The sequence below is a fragment of the Saimiri boliviensis genome, chromosome 13 (genome assembly GCF_048565385.1).
Source record: "Saimiri boliviensis isolate mSaiBol1 chromosome 13, mSaiBol1.pri, whole genome shotgun sequence".
Classification (NCBI taxonomy): Eukaryota; Metazoa; Chordata; class Mammalia; order Primates; family Cebidae; genus Saimiri; species Saimiri boliviensis.
Window position 1 is genome coordinate 54644709 of NC_133461.1, and position 20724 is coordinate 54665432.

Genomic DNA, 20724 nt, shown 5'->3' on the forward strand with positions numbered 1-20724 from the left:
TTAGCTGGGCATGGTGGTGCGTGCCTATAATCCCAGCTACTCAGGAGGCTGAGGCAGGAGAATTGCCTGAACCCAGGAGGCGGAGGTTGTGGTGAGCCGAGATCGCGCCATTGCACTCCAGCCTGGGTAACAAGAGCGAAACTCCGTCTCAAAAAAAAAAAAAAAAGAATATATAATTAATTAGGCTGGGTGTGGTGGCTCACACCTATAATCCCAGCATTTTGGGAGACTGAGGAGGGTGGATCACCTGAGTTTAGAAGTTCGAGATCAGCCTGGCCAACATGGTGAAACCTCATCTCTACTAAAAATACAAAAATTAGCCCAGTGTGGTGGCATGCATCTATAATCCCAGCTACTTGGAGACTGAGGCAGGAGAATCGCTTCAACCTGGTAAACAGAGGTTGCAGTGAGCCAAGATTGTACCACTACACTCCAGTCTGGGTGACAGAGCAAGACTCTGTCAAAAAAAAAAAAAAAAAAAAGAATATGTAATTAATTAGTGGGCTAAATTGGTGAAATGATTCTTTTGTCTTTCTGCACATCATCTACATATGGTGTCTACAATTTAAGTGAAAACAAGATTCTTTTAGCATGGATTTAAATTGGAATTATAGCATCAGCAGAAAGCTTTTTGTAAAGCAATTAAATATATTTCAGGAAATTAAAGTTGATTACAAGAGATCAATAAGATCAGTTTGTGTTATAAATGGGTTATTAGTTGGTTCTAATATTAACTCTTAACCAGTTTTTTGGTCTTTATTCATTCAATGGAAAATGTGTCAATTGACTTATTTTTAGTTTGTTGTGGTATTCTGAACTCCCTTCTGGCCAATACATTTCACAAAAAGCTCCTCCTTTGTGATCTTTGCTCATTGGCTCCATTCCCTAATCAATTAATCAGTCTGAGGCAAATTTAATGTTATCTTTAGAAAATGTCAAATCCTCTTCTATCTTCTTATGCTCCGTACATTTTGGAGTCACTCTCTTCATCATTATTTGCTATCAAAATAATGCAATATAATTTAATATTAACCTATAATAAATTTAATTCAGAAGGGATTTTTTTTTTAAATAGGAGGAAACACATTCTAGAGCCCTGAAAAAATAATTCAGTTGGTAGTAGAAAAAGCACAATCCTTAGAGCATGTAGAAATTCTTTGGCTGAGGTAGGAAGATTTAAGACTAGCCTGGGGAACATAAGGAGACCACATCTCTACAAAAATTAAAAAAAAAAAAAATTACCAAGGTTTAGTGGCATGTGGCTGTGGTCCCAGCTACATGGGAAGCTGAAGTAGGAGGATCACTTGAGCCCAGGAAGTCAAGACTGCAGTGAGTTGTGTTTGTGCCACTGCATTCCAGCCTGGGTTACAGAGCAAGACCCTGTCGAGAGAGAAAGAAAGAAAGAAAGAAAAATAAAGAAAGAAAGAAAAAGAGGGCCGGGCGCGGTGGCTCAAGCCTGTAATCCCAGCACTTTGGGAGGCCGAGGTGGGTGGATCACGAGACCGAGAGATCGAGACCAACCTGGTCAACATGGTGAAACCCCGTCTCTACTAAAAATACAAAAAATTAGCTGGGCATGGTGGCGCGTGCCTGTAATCCCAGCTACTCAGGAGGCTGAGGCAGGAGAATTGCCTGAACCCAGGAGGCGGAGGTTGCAGTGAGCTGAGATCGCGCCATTGCACTCCAGCCTGGGTAACGAGAGCGAAACTCCATCTCAAAAAAAAAAAAGAAAAGAAAAAGAAAGAAAGAAGGAAAGAAGGAAAGAAAGAGAAAAAAAGAAAGGAAGAAAAGAAAGGAGGGAGGGAGGGAAGGAAGGAAGGGAAAGAAAGAGAGAAACAGAGAGAAAGAAAAGAGAAAGAGGAGAGAAGGAGAGAGAGAAAGAGAAAGAAAAGAAAGAAAGAGAGAGAAAGAAAGAGAAAAGAAAAGAAATTCTTGGCCAGTTAATTTGTTGTCATGTTAGATAATAGATAAAAACAGCTATTGGAAACAGTACCAGTTAGAAGGCACAAGTAAGAAGGCACAGTAAGATAACGGTCATGCACTGAATAGCAATGTTTTGATCAGCAATGGAACACAAATGCTACAGTGGTCCCATAAGATTATAGTACCGCATATTTTTACCGTACGTTTTCTATGACAGTATATGTTTAGATACACAAATACTTATCACTGAATTATAGTTGTTTACAGTATTCAGCACAGTATCATGCTGTACAAGTTTATAACCTGGAAGCAATAAGACATACCATATAGCCTAGGTGTGTAGTAGGCTCTGCCATTGAGGTTTGTGTAAGTAGACTCTATAATGTTCACACAACAATGAACTCTAATTTCTAATTTCTAAAATAATTTCTAATTTCTCAGAATGTATCCCTGTTACTTGATGTATGACTGCATTATAATTTGAATTATCTATGTCACACTTGCTTCCATTAGTACAGATGATTGAAATTGAATTTTTAAAAAGTATTTAAGGCTTTTAATCATATTGATGTACTGCTCTCACAACACCTTTAATAAAGACTTCTTTGAAGTGAATCTTTAATTGGATTGGATTACATGGGTTTCTGATTTTTTTTTCTTTGATTTAAGAAGGTTAAAGTATTTTCCAACATTATATCTGTTTTAATTTTTTTTTCACTTTTTTGGTTTTTGGTTTTTTTTTTTTTTTGAGACAGAGTCTCACTCTGTTGCCCAGGCTGGTGTGCAATGGCATGATCTTAGCTCACTGCAATATTTCCTTGGTAGCTGGGACTACAGGTGCACACCACCATGCCTGGCTAATTTTTGTATTTTTAGTAGAGATGGGGTTTCACTGTGTTGGCCAGGCTGGTCTTGAATTCCTGACCTCATGGTTCACCCACCTAGGCTTCCCAAAGTGCTGGGATTACAGGCATGAACTACTGCACTCGGCTCCAACATTATCTTAATGCCTTCCAAGATTGCTGATTTAATTTTTATTTTTCTGACAAAAATTACGTACATATTCTAAGTTAAAGTTGACTTATCTTACTGAAAGAAAATACTGAAATACTTCAGCAAATACTGAAGCTATTTGTTGAAATGTGTTATATAGTCTATAAAAGGAATGCGAAGGATACTGACATTTGCTGAGCACCTGATATGTTCTACGAGCTATGTGAAGTGTTTTACATATCTCATTTAATTCTTCCAACAACTCTGAAAGAATGGTATTAGTTTCCTTAACTAACAGATAGAGGAAAGAGAACTAAGAAAGTTTAGTAATTTCCAAGGGGAAAGTAATTTGTAGCAGAGTTATTCAAACCCATGCCAATTTGGCTCAAAAGCTCACATGCTTTTTAGTATACTGCCTTTTTTCTTATAAAGTTAAGAAACAAATGAAAGTGATTATTTTTCAGAGTCAACTTGGACTGAACTAAAATGACCAAATTTAGAAGCATTTCCCAGGTAAGATTTTACCTGTGAAAAGATAAGACGATTAGGAGAATTAACATTTACTACCAAGAATCACAATTGAAATGTTTGGGCCTTTGGTTCTCAAACTTTCTATAATCACATTTCCTAGGAATTTTTCAAACTAAAAATGTTTAAAACATGTTTTGAGCACTTGTGTGCAAAGCTCACCCCTTAAATAACAGCTTCTATTACCTCTAAGATGGATTTTTAAGTCCTGTGATTTCTGTCTTCATAACATAATTTTCCTGTCAGTTCTAACCAAATTTTAGGAATGCTGTATTAACTTAGGTAAATCCTAAATTATGAGTGTATAAGAATGACTAAAACAATACAAAAATACATACAAACATATTAAAAAAATAGACAGTTGAGACAACTTAAAGCAGTATTAGGTCAGAAAATGAGAGCAGGATCTACAAGTTGGGCAAATATGAAAGAATGTGAGGCCTTTAAGAGATGAGCTTTTGAAGTAGTAATCACCTTCATTATCAGTGGTAATCCCATATATTCAGCCACCATCCCAAAAATGCTTGGGGCAATAATGACATAGATTAAAATATAAAAACAAATGATTTCTTAGTTCACCAAAGAGTCATTAACACAACTATACAACACAATTTTACCTTTTTAGATTAGATTTCATGTATTCAGAGGAGTCAGTGTAGGGTAGTGAAAAAATGATTGGTCTTGGTAGTATTCAGGAAACCTGGATGTTTTGGCCCCAGATCCACCCTTAGATTATATAGTAATGATTTATCTATATTTTGGGACTTTTCATTCCTTAACTCAAAAATAAGGTGTTGAATTCATTGGTTATCCTTTAAGTGTCCTTCTTACGTAAAAAATGTTTCAATTCTAAGTACTTTTAGTGGAAAACACATAGAAGTTGCAGTTGTTAAGAAAGCTAGCATTGTTGACACAAAGAATTATGTGAAATTGTGTGGCCAGGAATAAAAAGAAATGCATCCTCTATTAAAAGAGTAGAAAGATTTTAAATGAGTGGAACATTTTTTGACTAGGTGTTGAGGTATGTTGGTCTGTATTAAATACATACACTCTTGGGAAGCCGAGGTGGGTGGACCACCTGAGGTTAGAAGTTCGAGATCAGTCTGCCCAACATGGCGAAACCCTGTCTCTACTAAAAATAGAAAAAAATTAGCCAGGCGTGGTGCCTGGCGCCTGTAATCCCAGCTACTTGGGAGGCTGAGGCAAGAGAATCTCTTGAACCCAGGAGGTGGAGGTTGCAGTGAGCTGCGATTGCGCCACTGCACTCCAGCCTGGGCAACAAGAACAAAACTCCTCTCAAAAAAAAAAAAAAAAAAATGCACACTCCTATTTGATTGACAAATTTATATCCTCAGTTTTAAAAAAATCACAATGTATCAAAATTTTAAAGGACTCAATTTATAGAAAATACATAAAAGTAATATTTAATAGGACTCACACATATTTGAAAATGAAAATTTCATTAAATGAAAACTGTAGAATCCTCTCCCAAAATATAGAGTTAAGCTTGAAATTTTACCCATGTATTTTATGTAAAAAGTATATGTAGTTCCTAAATAGCTTTCTTCAAAACCATAAACATAAAAAATGCTCAGTAAATAAATTAGAATCCCAAATTAATCTTTAAACAGTAAGTCCTGTGTTTTAAACACAGTATGGTTTAAATTTTTAAAATTACTGTGTACAATATATTCCCCAGAAACACTAACAATGTGCTCTATTGCTATACATATTACCTGAAAACTAGGTTTCATGTAGTAAATTCAGAAATATTCAGCCAAATGAAAAGTTTGATCCGTATTACCAAAAACTTGTCAAAACACAATTTACACTGAATAAAATAAACATTGGTTTGCTGAATCAGCACATTCCTTTTGCAGATAAAACATTACATAGCTTTTCAGCAGTTTACCTAGATTACCAGAAATTCTGTGCAGAACTGCCTAAGAAGTAGGACTACGAAGCATCCAAGGGTTTCCCTGCAAAATATGAAATCTCATCCAAACATTTATTTACACTTTTAAGTGTATTCTTTGTCAACATCATAAAGAAACTAATATTATTGCCTTTGTGTTAGAAAATAAATTACAGCCTTTGAGTTTGAACATAATGACAAATTGGGAACCCTAGGAACAATGAAAAGGATGCATCGGCCTTGCTCAGTTCAAGGCAAAGTCCTATTAAGATGACAAGAAAGCATTCAGTGTAAATATGTTAAAATTTAAAAAAAATTCCCAGATAAAATCGTATGTTAGCTGTTATGTTAAATTCAATGTCCCAGAAGACATGAGCTTCTATTCAACCTAATATCAGTAAATAAAGGGGTAGGATGGTATGCCAAAATAAATCTAAAGGGATTGGTAACATTCATTTTACGTGATACAAACTACTAAAATAAATCAATTGGATTAAGTAAAGAGAGAGCAAAAAGGAAGATTTTTAATATAAATGAAAGGAAGATCCAAGTATTCTTTCACCTAAAAAGTTTTTCAAACCTAATAGGCATGACAAAACCTGTCTTCATTCCTTTCTATTCAGCTCAGCAAGTGCTTCTGAGCTCCAATAGTTAATCAGTTACCAGATTCCACAATCTTTGTTTTTCACACTCCTCAATTTTTGCTGTGAATTGTTCCTCTAATGTACTTAGGATCACCAGCAGGCCACTACTTTTTGTTTTTGGCCTTAAAAAGACAATTACTATTTATCCACAATTAGGTTTTCCATATAAAATTGTTACCATATAGTAACAGCCTGTAAAACTTAATAATTATATTATGAAGAAGTAGATGGCTTAATATAAATCATTAACATGTGAAATTTATTTGGCAAAATTATTCAGTGCAGATTTTAAGATGACTATAGCCATGCACAACTTAGAAAAAAGTATAGTAAGAGAATACTATATACCAAATAACCTTTATGCAGACAAATCAATGAATATAATACAAGTGTTATAAAACAATACCTAGCTTTACAGAAAAGGTATAATGCAGGCATTACTATGTTAAAAATTGATTATCTTTTTAAACATCTTTCTTAATTTAACTTTCCCAAATGCATAGAAAACTGAGAAATTTAAAATATATACTTACCCTTCAATTTATTTAGAACACCTCTGCTCTTGGTGAAAAGCAGAAATTGTTTCACTGCTCACTTTCCCTGAAGCTATGAACTTAAACATTAAATCAGTGGACACCACCTCTCTGGACCACACTAGTTTGCTAGACACTACTGCTATGTGGAAGAGTTCTGCTGCATCTAAGCTATATACTGTGTACAATGGATAACCTAATATGCCTTTCATTTAACTGGCTGGGCAGGTTTCTACCGTCTGTGGAACATGGAATCAAACCAGAATATGTTGGCACAACAGGCCAGTAAAACCGGTTCTTCTGTAGATCCAGAACCTGTCCAACCAGTCTGTATCAAAGGCTAGCCCAACATGCTGCAGCGGCTCAGCTCTGCTAAGCTTGTACTGGGTGAGTTATCCCCACCTCCGTCAACTCCCAACAAACTACTCAGAATATTGTAGCCTCCAGCAAAATAATTCAGCGTTCTAGTGGGAGGGGTAGATCTGTGTCAGGTATAGCAAGAGTCCATTGTTATAAGCCTCTCATGGTAGACATATATAAGCAAGTTGTCTATTATCTTCAAAGGTAGGTAATCCGTTTAAAAATGTATTCTAGGGCACTCTGCTGACTACAATTTCTAGAAACAGATTACCTACAATGAAGATGAATCCTATAATGTCTGACCTTTTCCATTAGTCTGCGTGGCTTTGCTTGATCTAGCTTAGCCTTGAGGAGAGAGATTGATATTCCCCACAAGGGTAGTGGCCTTGAGAGCTAGAAGGAAAAATTTCTAGAAGGAGAGAAATAAGGTGTAGGTTGAACAAACATTTGCTTGAGTGTGTTATCTTCCTTGTTCTCAAATGATCCTCATGCCATTCTAGTCTAAAATGGAAAAACTCCTACATACTAGGGAAACGTAAAGAGGTTTTGCTTTGGATATTCAACAGTTCACCACAAAGTATTGATCAACTATGTTTCAAGAACTGTGCGGGGTACAGGGTTCACAATGTAAGTAAAATTAGTAAAGAGGGCAGCGTCAAAGTTCTCAATTAAGCATGTCTAGTAAGCTTTTGGAAAGAAGAAATGAGCAGCAAAACATTACATTTTGACAGAAATTAGTTTGTATTAAGAGAGATCATGTGAGATTTGTTCTTACTCTCTCATATACTTTGACATTTAGAAGTAGTCTTTCCTGTCTACTGATGTAGTGATTCTGAAACTTTTGTGCTTAAGAATCATCTGAAGTGTTGATTAAGAACAGAGATTCCTGGGCCTAACTTCCAAAGATTCTGCTTCAACATTCAAAAGGCATGTTGCCCAAGCACTTCTAGTGATTCTGATGTTGCAGGGACCACAGGCACATATTCCATGCTCAGTTTCTCTTCTATTTTTATATCTAATTAAAAAGAATACATATGGGCCAGGCGTGGTGGCACACGCCTGTAATCCCAGCACTTTGGGAGGCCAAGGCGGGCAAATCACGAGGTCAGGAGATCGAGACCATCCTGCCAGCATGATGAAATCCTGTCTCTACTAAAAATACAAAAATTAGCTGGGCATGGTGGCGCACTTCTGTAATACCAGCTACTAGGGAGGTTGAGGCAGGAGAACTGCTTGAACCAGGGAGGCGGAGGTTGCAGTGAGCCAAGATTGCGCCACTGCGCTCCAGCCTGGAGACAGAGCAAGACTCTGTGTCAAAAAGAAAAAGAAAAAAAAGAAGGATACATATGAACCCAAAGTTGTCATTTTTATTTTTGTATCTCTAGTGTCTAGAACATTGACTGGCACTTAGAAGGTACTTAATAAATGCTTATCAGAGTCAGCACTTGCTAGATCTCAGGGGAATCACAACTAGTAGCGACTATGTGAATCAAACTCTATTAAATACTAGAATTATAATAATTGAGATGGGAGCTCAGAAATGGGAGTGAGTATGACTGTAAGTATGGGGAAGACTTCATGTGGGAAATTGGTTTAGAGACTTTTCTTTTTAAACCATGGTCAAAGATTTCTAACAAAAGGTTAAAGGAACAATAAAAATAATGCCATTGATTTGATAACAGTAACAAAAGTGTTAAGTATGTGAGGAAACCATGAACTCAAAACTTGGTAATAGGGTTATTTTCTACAACAGGTATCAGCAGATTTTTCCTTAAAGGATCAGAGACTAATAAAGTTTGTGGGCCAGATTGTCTCTGTCTCAACTATTCTGTTGTAACAGTATAGCACAAAAACAGACATAGACAATAGTCATTTAAATGGGTGCGATATTGTGAAATATGTGTTTGGTCTTTGACTCTTTCCTGGTGTACGTAGACTCTTCAAAGTGATGTCTTTGGATGTTAATGAGTTGACTGACAGCTGGCAACCCCTGGGTAGATTCAGGATGGGGGCTGGTCACCAGAAAGACCCAAGGAAGGACTAGAGGCTTAGGATTTTCAGCCCCTCCCCACAACCTGCAGGTTAAATTGATCACTAATGGCCAGTGGTTTAATCAGTCATGCCTCTGTAATGAAGTCCCATGAAAACCCAAAGGACACAGTAGTTTTCAGATAGCTGAACACATGGAGCTTCCTGGAGGGTGGTGCACTGGTGAGGTCATGGAAGCGCTACACCCCTTCTCACATGCCTTCCTCATTACTCTCTTCAATCTGTACCTATGGCAATATCCTTTACTGTAAACTGGTAAACATAAATGGTTCCCTTTAGTTCTGTGAGCTGCTCTAGCAAATTAATCAAACTCAAGGCAGGGGTCTTGGGATTCCCCAGTTCATAACCAATCAGATAAAAGCACAGATAAAAATATCCCAGGACTTGCAATTGGCATCATAAGTAGGGGGCAGTCTTTTGGTATTGTGCCCTCAACTTGTGGAATTTGATTTCTAGGTAGATAGTGTCAGAACTAAATTGGAGGATACCTACCTGGTATCTGCTGCAGAATTCATTGCTTGCTTGTTAGTAGGGGAAAGTCTCCACACAGTTGGTTGCAGAAGTCTTCTATGTTGATTGTTGTTGAGTGAGAGAATAGAAAAAGTACTTTGAGTGTCAGTGTGCTTTTCTCCACGCTATGGGTGTGGATGTCCTCTAATAAAACTTTACAAAACAAGTAGCAGGGCAGATTTGGCTAGTAAGCTGACCCCTAATCTAGAGTAAAACCTGTGAATTGTTAATTGAAAAATTAACAAGATTGCATAATTGACTAGGCAAATGGACTTTTGAGTCATAAAGACTTAGTTTCTATCCAGGTTTGATGGTCACCTGAATCAAACATCAGTTTTATTTATAAAATTGGAAGCAAAATAATAGTACCTACCCCCTAGAGTTATTACAAGATTCAAATAATCATTTGTGTAAAGGTTTATCTGAAAATCTAGTACACAGGAAGGGCTTGATAAAATGTCAACTGAAAATAAAACAAGTTAAACATAGCAGTTGAATGTGTTTATTTCTGTTCTTGAAACCCTAATAAAATGACAGTACAGAACCAAAACTGCATGAAACTTTAAAGATCAAAAAGTGCAAACCAACAGGAAGTTGGAAACGATTTTTAAAAATTAAAAAAAAAAAAGATCAAAAAGATTGAGAGAGGTAGCAGACAAGAGACATCCATGTATTTTTGCAAGGAGGAATGAGAATGGTGACTTAGCAGAATAGGGAGGAAGTTTAACTACTTCGCATAATAAAAGCAAGTCTGTCTCTACTGCAGAATGCTGGAAAAATTCAGGATTTGGAGGTACAAGGCACCCTTAAATAGCCTCAGGGAGTAGAGTGGGTTGAAATGGAAAGATTAGTTGAAAATCTGCTTAAGGAACACTTTACTCCATAGGTCCCATCTCAACCCAGAAGCCTGGATTCTTTGACCTTGACAAAAATAGGTAGTACTTGTTGATTTATGGTAGAAGAGTTTATCTCAGATTTGTTCTAGATTTGGGAATACTAAGCAGAGCTGAGAGTGGATAGTAAAGCACCATACTGAAATCAAAGTGATTATATTATTTTCCTATCGCTTCTGTAACAAATTACCCCAAACACAGTGGTTAAAAAAACCACAATTTATTGTCTTACAGTTCCAGAAGTCAGAAATCCAAAGTGGGTCTCAGTTGGTTAAAATTAAGGTGTCAGCAGAGTTGCCTTTCTTTATGGAGGCTCTAGAAAGAAATTTTGTTTTCTTGCCTTTTCCAGTTCCTTTCAGCCACCTGCATTACTTGGTTCATGGCTCCCTTACTTCTTCAAAGCCAGCAATGGCTTTTTCTTTTTTTTTTTTTTGAGATGGAGTTTTGCTCTTGTTACCCAGGCTGGAGTGCAATGGCGCGATCTCGGCTCACTGCAACCTCTGCCTCCTGGGTTCAGGCAATTCTCCTGCCTCAGCCTCCTGAGTAGCTGGGATTACAGGCACACGCCACCATGCCCAGCTAATTTTTTGTATTTTTTAGTAGAGATGGGGTTTCACCACGTTGACCAGGATGGTCTCGATCTCTTGACCTCGTGATCCACCCGCCTTGGCCTCCCAAAGTGCTGGGATTACAGGCTTGAGCCACCGTGCCCGGCCAGCAGTGACTTTTTCACATCATATCATTTTGTCCCTGATTCTCCTGCCCTCCTCTTCCATGTTTAAATCCAACTGAATAATCCAAGATAACCTCCCTTTTTAAGGTCAATTGATTAGCAACTTTGATTCTACCTGCTATCTAAATTCTCTTTTGCCATGTAACGTAGTATTTTCATAGGTTCCTGGGATTAGGATGTGTTGACATCTTTGAGAGGCCATTTTTCTGCCTACCAGAGAGATTAAGTCAAAGTCTATGTATTGATTGGTGAGATACCCATGTTTGTTCATCTGCTTGGCTTCCAAATGCTAGTAACTAGGTTTATATTCTTCACTCACAAAGTAGGAAACTGGAAAATTTATCTGAGAAACTCTCAAGACCCTCATCTCCCTAATGCAGTGTAAACTAGGACTGATCCCCCCACCCCCAGACATTTGGTAATATTTGGAGAGATATTTGATTATAATAACTAAGGATATGGGCAATGTACTTTTGGCATCTAGTGTATAGGGGCCAAGGATGCTGCTAAATATCTTGCAATACACAGAGAAGCTCATCTTCCTGTCCCCCAAAATAATTATTCAGCTCAAAATGTCAATAGGGCCAAGGCTGAGAAATCCTACCCTAATGTTAAGTCTACCAATTAACATCACCCTAACATAAATCAGTGACTGATTAGAGAGCATGTAAAATGAAAAAGAGAAGAAAAGAAACCAACAGATAAAAACTTAGAAAAAACAGTCAATGCAGGGAATAGAACACTATTTTAAATTGACTATATTAATATGTTCAGAGAAATAAGACAAGTTACTGATTATTTAAAACAAGAATAGAAAGGCTTTCCAAAAGTGGAACTTTTTGAGAACACAAAGGAGACATTGGAAAGTAAAAATATGATAGTAGAAAGGAAGTCAGAGGTATAACCCAGGTAAAGTTTAGTGATTTCACAAAGATTGCCGGATTGGACAAAAATGTAAGACCCAACAGTATGCTGCCTGCAATAAACATATTTTGGACGTAAAAAACCTAATAGGTTAATTAAAAGTAAAAGGACCAAAAGGACTTATGATGTCAACACTAATCAAAAGATACTTATATTGCTATCAGACAAAATAGGTTTTAGATCAGAGTATATCACTAAGAAATAAGGATCATTTCAAAATGATAAAGGGGTGAATTCATCAAAAGCACCTAACCTAATTGTATATATTCCGTGTCTAATGATATAAATGGAAAACACAGGAATCAAAAGCTGATAGAACTGAAAGAAGTACAGGAAAAATTTATAACTAGATCCCATTATTATATCTGGAGATTCCAATACCCCTCTTTCAATAATTGATAGGGTAAGTAGAAAGAAAATCAGTAAAATTGAAGAAGGCTTAATACTATCAACCTACTAGATATAATTGACATTCGTAGATCACTTTAAGATGACAAAACACACATTCTTTTCAAGCGTGCAAGGGACATTGACCAAGTTAGGCTATATTTTAGGTCATAAAACAATTCTCAAATTTAAACGGACTCAAGTAATACAAAGTATGTTTTCTGATGACAGTGGGATTAAGTTAGAAATAAATAACACAATGATGTTTGGGAAATTCCCCAAATATTTGTAAACTAAACAATACACTCCTAAATAACTCATAGGTTAGTGATGAAATCAAACAGGAAACTATTTTGAGCTAGATGGTAATTAAAATTCAACATACTAAAATTGTGGGATATTGCTACAGCAGTACTTAGAAGGAAATTTATGACACTAAATGCATTTTAAATAAAATGTAGACATTAAATGTCTATGTTGGAAAAAGAAAGATCTCAAATCAGTGACCTCAACTTTTATCTTAAGAAACCGAAAAAAGAAGAGAAAGAAAATAATAAAAATTAGAGTAGAAATCAATGAACTTGAAGACAGAGATAGAGAAAATCAGTACAACTGAAAGCTGCCTCTTCGACTGAATCAGTACAACTGATAAACCTCTAGCTACATTGATACAGAAAAAAAAAGCAGGGGATAGGATTAGGGCTAGTGAGAGAAAACACAAATTATCAACATTAGGAATGAAAGAAGTAATAGTAATACAGATGCAACAGATTAAAAGTGTAAGAAGGGCATATTATGAACTTTATGGAAGTGTAGTGAACTTAGATGAAATAGACACATTTACTTGAGATACACAAACTATCAAAACTAACCCAAGAAGAAATAGCTTTTTATTTATTAAATAAATTTAATTTGTAGTTAACCTAACCATAAAGAATTCCAAGCCAAGAGTTTCACTGGCAAATGGTTTCACTGGAATTCTTACAAACATTTCAGGAAGAAATAATACCAATTTAATACAAACTTTTCCAGAAAATCAAAGAGGAAGAAATAACTCAATTCATTTTATGAGGCCAGCATTACTCTGACACCAAATTAAACAAAGACATTGTAAGAAAATAATTTTTTATATTTATATTTCTTATGAAATAATTATAAAATTCTGAAAATTTTAGCAATTTGAAACCAATGATCATTTCAATAGATGAAAAAAATTTTGAACAATATTTGAGAGCCTTTTCTGATAAAAAGTATTTGTAAACTAGGAATGGAAGAGAATTCACTCATTATGACAAGTAACATCTAAGAAAAACCTGCAGTTGACATCATAGTTAATGGGGATAGTGAAAGACTGAAACAAATAAGGCAAGAAAAAACAAAAGGCCATATAGACTGGAAAGGAAGAAGAAAAAGTATCTTTGCAGATAAAATGAGTGTCTATTAGAAAATTCTGTAGCATCTACAAAAAATATTCTAAAACTAATAATTGCATTTTGCAAGCTCATGGTAAACAATATCAATACACAAAAACAATAGTAAATAGCAATGAATAACCTGAAATTAAAATCTGAAAAACAATGTTATTTACAATAGTATGGTAGTAGTACCAAAAATTATGAAATATTTTGGTATACATTTTACAAAAGATGTGGGAGAACTATAACTAAAAACTACAAAATACTGCTTATGGACATTAAAGAATACTCAAATAGAGAGATACAGGGTTCATGGTTAGGAAGACTCTTTATTCTTTTTTTTTTTTTTTTTTTTTTTTTTTTTGAGACAGTTTCGCTCTTGTTACCCAGGCTGGAGTGCAATGGCGCAATCTCGGCTCACCGCAACCTTCGCCTCCTGGGTTCAGGCAATTCTCCTGCCTCAGCCTCCTGACTGGCTGGGATTACAGGCACACGCCACCATGCCCAGCTAATTTTTTATATTTTTAGTAGAGACGGGGTTTCACCATGTTGACCAGGATGGTCTCGATCTCTTGACCTCGTGATTCACCCACCTTGGCCTCCCAAAGTGCTGTGATTACAGGCTTGAGCCACCGCGCCCGGCGACTCTTTATTCTTAAGATGTAATTTCTTGGCTGGGCATGATAGCTCCTGCTTATAATTCTAGCACTTTGGGAAGCTGAGGTGGGGGGATCGCTTGAGCTCAGGAGGTCAATGCTGCAGTGAGCTGTGTTCAAGCCACTGTACTTCAGCCTGGGCAACAGAGGGAGACCCTGTAAAAAAAAGATGTAGGCCAGGCGTGGTGGCTTACACCTGTAATCCCAGCACTTTGAGAGGCCAAGGCAAGTGGATCACCTGAGGTTAGGAGTTTGAGACCAGCCTGGCCAACATAGCGAAACCCCATCTCTACTAAAAATACAAAATTAGTGGGGTGCAATGACGTATGCTTATAATCAAACTACTCTGGAGGCTGAGGCAGGAGAATTGCTTAGACTCAGGAGGCGGAGATTGCCATAAGCCAAGATGGCACCACTGCACTCTAACTCGGGGGTGACAGAGCGAGACTGTCTCAAAAAAAAAAAAAAGTATTTTTTTCCTAAATTGATCTATAAATTTAAATTTTATGCAATCCTAGTAAACATTCTAGCATTTTTATATAAATTGACAGGTTGACTCTAAAATTTATGTTGAAATGCCAAGTTAGAACAACTTTGAATAAATTAGAGAATTTATGCTTAGTGCTGTGCTGATACTTGTTTAACAACTAGCTCTCTGGAAATATTTTTGTGGTGTAAATATGCCATGGCCGATTTCAAGCTACTAATGTGATATCACTGAACACAGGGTACAGAAGAGATGTACAAGATCAGCTCTTTTAAATGGGTACACCCAGTTTCAGCACACCTCTTATTACTCTACATGATTTTAAGATTTATCATAAAGCTAAAGTAATCAAAATGGTATGTTATTGGTATGGACAATAAAAATTCAGTAAGAATGTATAACGAGTTCAGAAATAGACTGACACATATATGACCAATTCATTTTTGACAAAGGTGAAAAGATAATTCAGGAAAAAGAGTTTTTTCAACAATAGTACTGGAAGAGTTGGATATTTACATAAAAAAAGAACTTTCCATGTCTTATACAAATGTTAACTTAGATCATGGTTTTTAAATATAAAACAGAAAACTTCTGAAGTTTTAGTAGAAAAACTTTGTAACCTTGAGTTATACAAATACTATATATGACACTTAAGGAATGATTCAAAAGAGAACAAAATTCATAGATTTGACTTTGTCAAATTAAGAACTTCTGATCTTCAAGTCATAGTTAAGAAATGAAAGGATAAGCTATAGACTGGGAGAAAATATTTGCAAATGATATATCGGATAAAGGGCTCATATTAAGAATACATAAAGAAGCTGGGAGCAGTTGTCTGTGCCTGTGGTCCCAGCTACTTGGGAGGCTGAAGCAAGAGAATTGCTTGAGCCTAGAAGGGCAAGGCTGCAGTGAGCTGTGTTGTACCACTGTATTCCAGCCTGGGCAACAGAGTGAGATGCTGTCTAAAAAACAAACAAACAAACAAAAACATGTTTGTATTATGATTTGTATAGGCAATTTTTCTAATGAAAAAAAAAAAAAAAATCAGCCAGGCATGGTGGCTCAGACCTGTAATTCCAGCACTTTGGGAGGCCAAGGCAGGCAGATCACCTGAGGTCAGGAGTTCAAGACCAGCCTGATCAACATGGTGAAACCCTGTCTCTTATTAAAAATACAAAATTAGCCAGGTGTGGTGGTGCATCCCTGTAATCCCAGCTACTAGGGAGGCTGAGGCAGGAGAATTGCTTGAACCCCAGAAGTGGAGGTTGCAGTGAGCCGAGCACTCACCATTGCACTCCAGCCTGGGCAACAAGAGTGAAACTTCATCTTTAAAAAAAAAAAATCTAACCTAGATAAAACCATTAATCCAATGCAGAAGAACCTTCTAAAGAGCTTTGGAGCTAGAGGTCTGTATTATGGTTCTATTCTATCACTTTGGGTATCGTTACTGTGATTTTCAGTTTGCTCAAAATGAGGGAGTTGAAATGGTTGGCTTATAAGGTCATATATAGCTGAAGAATTCTGTGTAAAATAGGAAGAGTTCTCAAGAAACTTGCATGTAGAACATAGTGCTCTCCATTCACATTTGTAAGTGTTTTAAATACTTTTTATAAGATTGGAATGACTGATGGAGACTTACATATCTCAGTATTGTAATTAATTTTGGGAGGGAGGTAACAAAATCCTTATTCTCAAGGAAAATTGTAAGCAAATGTAACATGACAACTATAACTTTTATGGTTTTAGATAAACTCAATTTTTATAAAATAGTTATATTTTGAAGTAGAATTTCTATTCACAATAATTTTGTTCCATATTTTTGAAATATCTAAAATATTCTACCAATTATTTTGAGTTTTATTTTGGCTGTTTAAAATGACAAAGAAAAGCCCAGTTGGCTATCTTTCTGTTATAATTACATCATTTTTGAGATTTGAGAGGATTTATTTTTGTTAATACTAGTTTACAATACCTCCAAGAGTAAAGATCTATTTGAGATAATTCTGATAAGCATTATTAGTTTAAGAAATTACATGATACAATATATCAGTCTAGCAAAATCATACTTATATTCCATGAATATATAAAAATAAAAATAAATAGGGCCGGGTGCGGTGGCTCACGCCTGTAATCCCAGCACTTTGGGAGGCCGAGGTGGGCTGATCACGAGGTCAAGAGATCAAGATCATCCTGGCCAATATGGTGAAACTCCGTCTCTACTAAAAAATACAAAAATTAGCTGGGTGTGGTGGCGCGCACCTGTAGTCCCAGCTACTTGGGAGGCTGAGGTAGGAGTATTGCTTCAACCAGGAGGCAGAGGTTGCAGTGAGCTGAGCTCATGCCACTGCACTCCAGCCTGGCATCTGGCGACAGAGCGAGACTCTGTCTCAAAAAAAAAAAGAAAAAAGAAATAAACGTCTTCCCCAACTGCTCAGAAGTCATTTATTCTGTGTTAGTATTTTCCAAATGTATTTGACCTCAGAACATATATGGCATACTTATTAACCCCTACCTACTATTAAATGAGGTATTCTATGTGACACTAGTTTGGAAAAATGAGACAGTACTTTTATTCACTGTATTGTTGTGGTATCAAATGTCCCTCCTGAAATAGCAGCAGCCAGTGTGATTAAGACTTCCAGTAGCTGTCTGGTTTTTCTATTTATTTATGATATCCTTTCATGTATGTTATATAAATTTTAGTTAAAATTATTTTAATCACAAATGAAACTAACATGAGCTACTTTAAGCAACAATAAAAAAGGGAGGTTTATTTTGAGGCTATAAAGTTATCCCAAGAGGAATATAGGGATGTAGATATCTCAAAAGCAGGGAGTCAGTCTGGCCAAATGAGGAATTAGAACCAGGAAATAGCCTGATGACTCCCACTCTCTTTCTCTAGGGTCACTTGGTCTTTCATTTCTGCATCTATCTGCAAGTCTATTACATCTTTCTTTACAGATCCAAGTGTCAGCCAAAATATTCCAGTGCTTTGAGATTTAGATAATATTGACATGAACCATATTTCATACCCAGTGGGGCTCTGGTGGCTCCTGTGAGATTTCTACAAATTTCTGAATGAGAAGGCAGTGAGATAAGGGGGTGGGGGAATGCCAAGTTGATGTTCTCATGGTCACCTCTGGCTGTGGGTTTCTGTTTCCATATGTAATCGATTTTATTGAAGGTTTAGGGGTTGATATAATAGGAATATAATCAGGATTGCCTGTTGGGGATACTTTCAGGTACTCCTGAGAAAATTCTTTTGGTCCTCATCCAAAAAGTCCTTACACTTCAAACTTTCTTACTGACTTCTTTCTCCTTTCCTGGAGACAAAAGACAGATTTTTATTTTGTTTTGTTTTTGTTTTCGTTTTTGTTTTTTTCTGGTGTCATCCAGAGTAGTTTTACCATCTGCTTTGTTTCTGTGACTTCTTGGTCTTAAGGTCTTACATTCTATCCCAAGCCTCTCAAACAAGGATGTGTCCCTTTGCTAGGGTTAATTAGCACATTTATTTTCACACAGTTCTTGAGGGTTAAAAGTCTGAGATTAGGTTATCAGCAGGGTTGTCTTCTTCTGAGAGCTGTGAAGGAAGGATCCATTCCAGGCTTCTTCTTGTTTTGTAGATGGAAATGATCTCACTGCACCTTCACATTGTCTTCCCTCTTTATTTGTCTGTTTCCAAATTTCCACATCTTAGTAAGGATACTGGTCATGTTGGATTAGGGCCCATCATAATGACTTCACTTTAATTACTTCTTTAAAGACCCTAGATCCTTTTGTGTTTCATAAACTAATGATTGTGTTTTTATGCTATTGTGTGAAGTATGCCTCCCTCAGACCTTGTTACCAGTCTGCACATGAAAAAGTTTAAAAAAGGATCCTATCTCTAAATTTGCTTACATTCTGAGGTACTAATGGCTAGGACTTCAACAGAAGAATTTTTGGAGCAGGGACATAATTCAGCCTATAGTGCCGGTAGTTGTTAAGATAATACATTTTTGCCCTTGCTACTTTTGCTTCACAGTGTTTATGGTGGGGGGAGGTTCTCCCTTAAGCAAATTAGTTTAAGCAAGCAGCCTTAGCTGATTAGAATTGGGTCTCAATTCCACATCTCCAGAAGGGAGAATTAGATTAACAGTGGTTCGATTTTTGTGTCCACCTCAGAATACTCACTTTTGGCCTGGGATCAGGTTTTTTCATACAATAAGGCTGATGGGGTTCATCCTTGTTGATTAGAAACAGTTTTCAGTGAAATGAGACAATTAGGAGCTGGTTAGTCCACTTAAGCATTTTCTTCTACCATTTAAAAAGATAAATTTTTAAAAAGATAAATAAATTTTTAAAAAGTGGGCAGTTGTAATCACGTTCTCTGAGTTCCTGTCTCCCTGCCAGTGCTGCCTGAATGGCCTCCCAAAACTGCAACACAGCTGCCACCAGCATTGCTGCCCATAAAAGAGATGAGCACAGCAGGGGTATGGCACGATACAGCAGGAGCTGAAGACTCTGGTGATGTCTGGCAGCAAAGAAATTTCTGCCTTACCTGCATCAGACAGCCTTTTGAAATCAGTAGGACCATCCCTGAAGCACAGATCTGAGATATAAGGTTTTCCTGGAGTTCCCCAGTGGCTACCTATACAACATGCCCATGGTTAAGTTCCTCACACCCTGCTACTATCTCAACGTGGATGCCCAGTGTAACACCTGTCTGGACATCCCGAAGGACAAGTGTTCCGCCTTGTATGATGTCAAAAACATCCTGCTCTACATCCACAGCCTGCTAGTAGAACTCAACATCAATAGTCTTTTGAACACACATGCTGCTAAGCTCTGGAAAAACTCCCCAGCTTTTAAGATATACCTGCAAGAAATGTACTGAAAGCAGGTCTCCAGTCAGGAGCCCTGACTTGGGCTGCCCAACCTCTCCTTGTGTTGTCTTTTCATTTTCCCTTAGATAGTCTCTCTTTTTCTTGATTTCTGTATAGGACTCTGTATCTGGAGCTGTGGTGTTATTTTTGTTTTGTTTCTGTTTATTTATTTATTTAATATATTTTATTGCACTTTAGGTTCTGGGGTACATGTGCAAAACATGCAGGATTGTTGCATAGGTACATACATGGCAATGTGGTTTGCTACCTCCATCCCCCCGTCACCTATATCTGGCATTTCTCCCCATGTTATCCCTCCCTAACCTCCTTACCCCCCACTGTTCCTCCTCTATTCCCCCCCAATAGACCCCAGTGTGTGATGCTCCCCTCCCTGTGTCCATGTGTTCTCATTGTTCAACACCTGCCTATGATTTTCTGTTCTTGCGTCAGTTTGCTGAGAATGATGGTTTCCAGATTCATCCATGTCCCTACAAAGGACACAAACTCATCTTTTTTTATGGCTGCATAGTATTCCATGGTGTATATATGCCACATTTTCCTTGTCCAGTCTATCATCAGTGGGCATTTGGGTTGGTTCCAGGTCTTTGTTATTGTAAACAGTGCCACAAGGAACATACGTGTGCATGTGTCTTTATAATAGAATGATTTATAATCCTTTGGATATCTACCCAGTAATGGGATTGCTGGGTCAAATGGAATTTCTATTCCTAGGTCCTTGAGAATTACCACACTGTCTTCCACAATGGTTGAACTAATTTACACTCCCACCAACAGTGTAAAAGTGTTCCTGTTTCTCCACATCCTCTCCAGTATCTGTTGTATCCAGAATTTTTTTTTTTTTTTTTTTTTTGAGACGGAGTTTCGCTCTTGTTACCCAGGCTGGAGTGC

The 20724-nt window shown here is 37.0% G+C and overlaps 1 protein-coding gene, 1 non-coding gene and 1 pseudogene across 2 annotated transcripts in view; 2 read left to right on the forward strand and 1 right to left on the reverse strand.

Annotated features, from left to right (window-relative positions):
* The window catches only part of RBBP8 (RB binding protein 8, endonuclease), a 109445-nt gene extending 102707 nt beyond the window's left edge, over positions 1-6738 (reverse strand). The window contains exon 1 of the mRNA XM_039463839.2: positions 6537-6738. The gene's annotated coding sequence lies outside the window, so the exon portion shown is untranslated. The remainder of the gene's footprint in view (positions 1-6536) is intronic.
* LOC141580812 (ubiquitin-conjugating enzyme E2 C-like) overlaps positions 1-20656 on the forward strand; it is a 35722-nt pseudogene extending 15066 nt beyond the window's left edge.
* Positions 18721-18823, forward strand: LOC120361748 (small nucleolar RNA U13). The gene has a single exon (XR_005577879.1). It is a non-coding gene; the product is annotated as a small nucleolar RNA U13 (small nucleolar RNA).
* Positions 20657-20724: the final 68 nt, after the last annotated feature.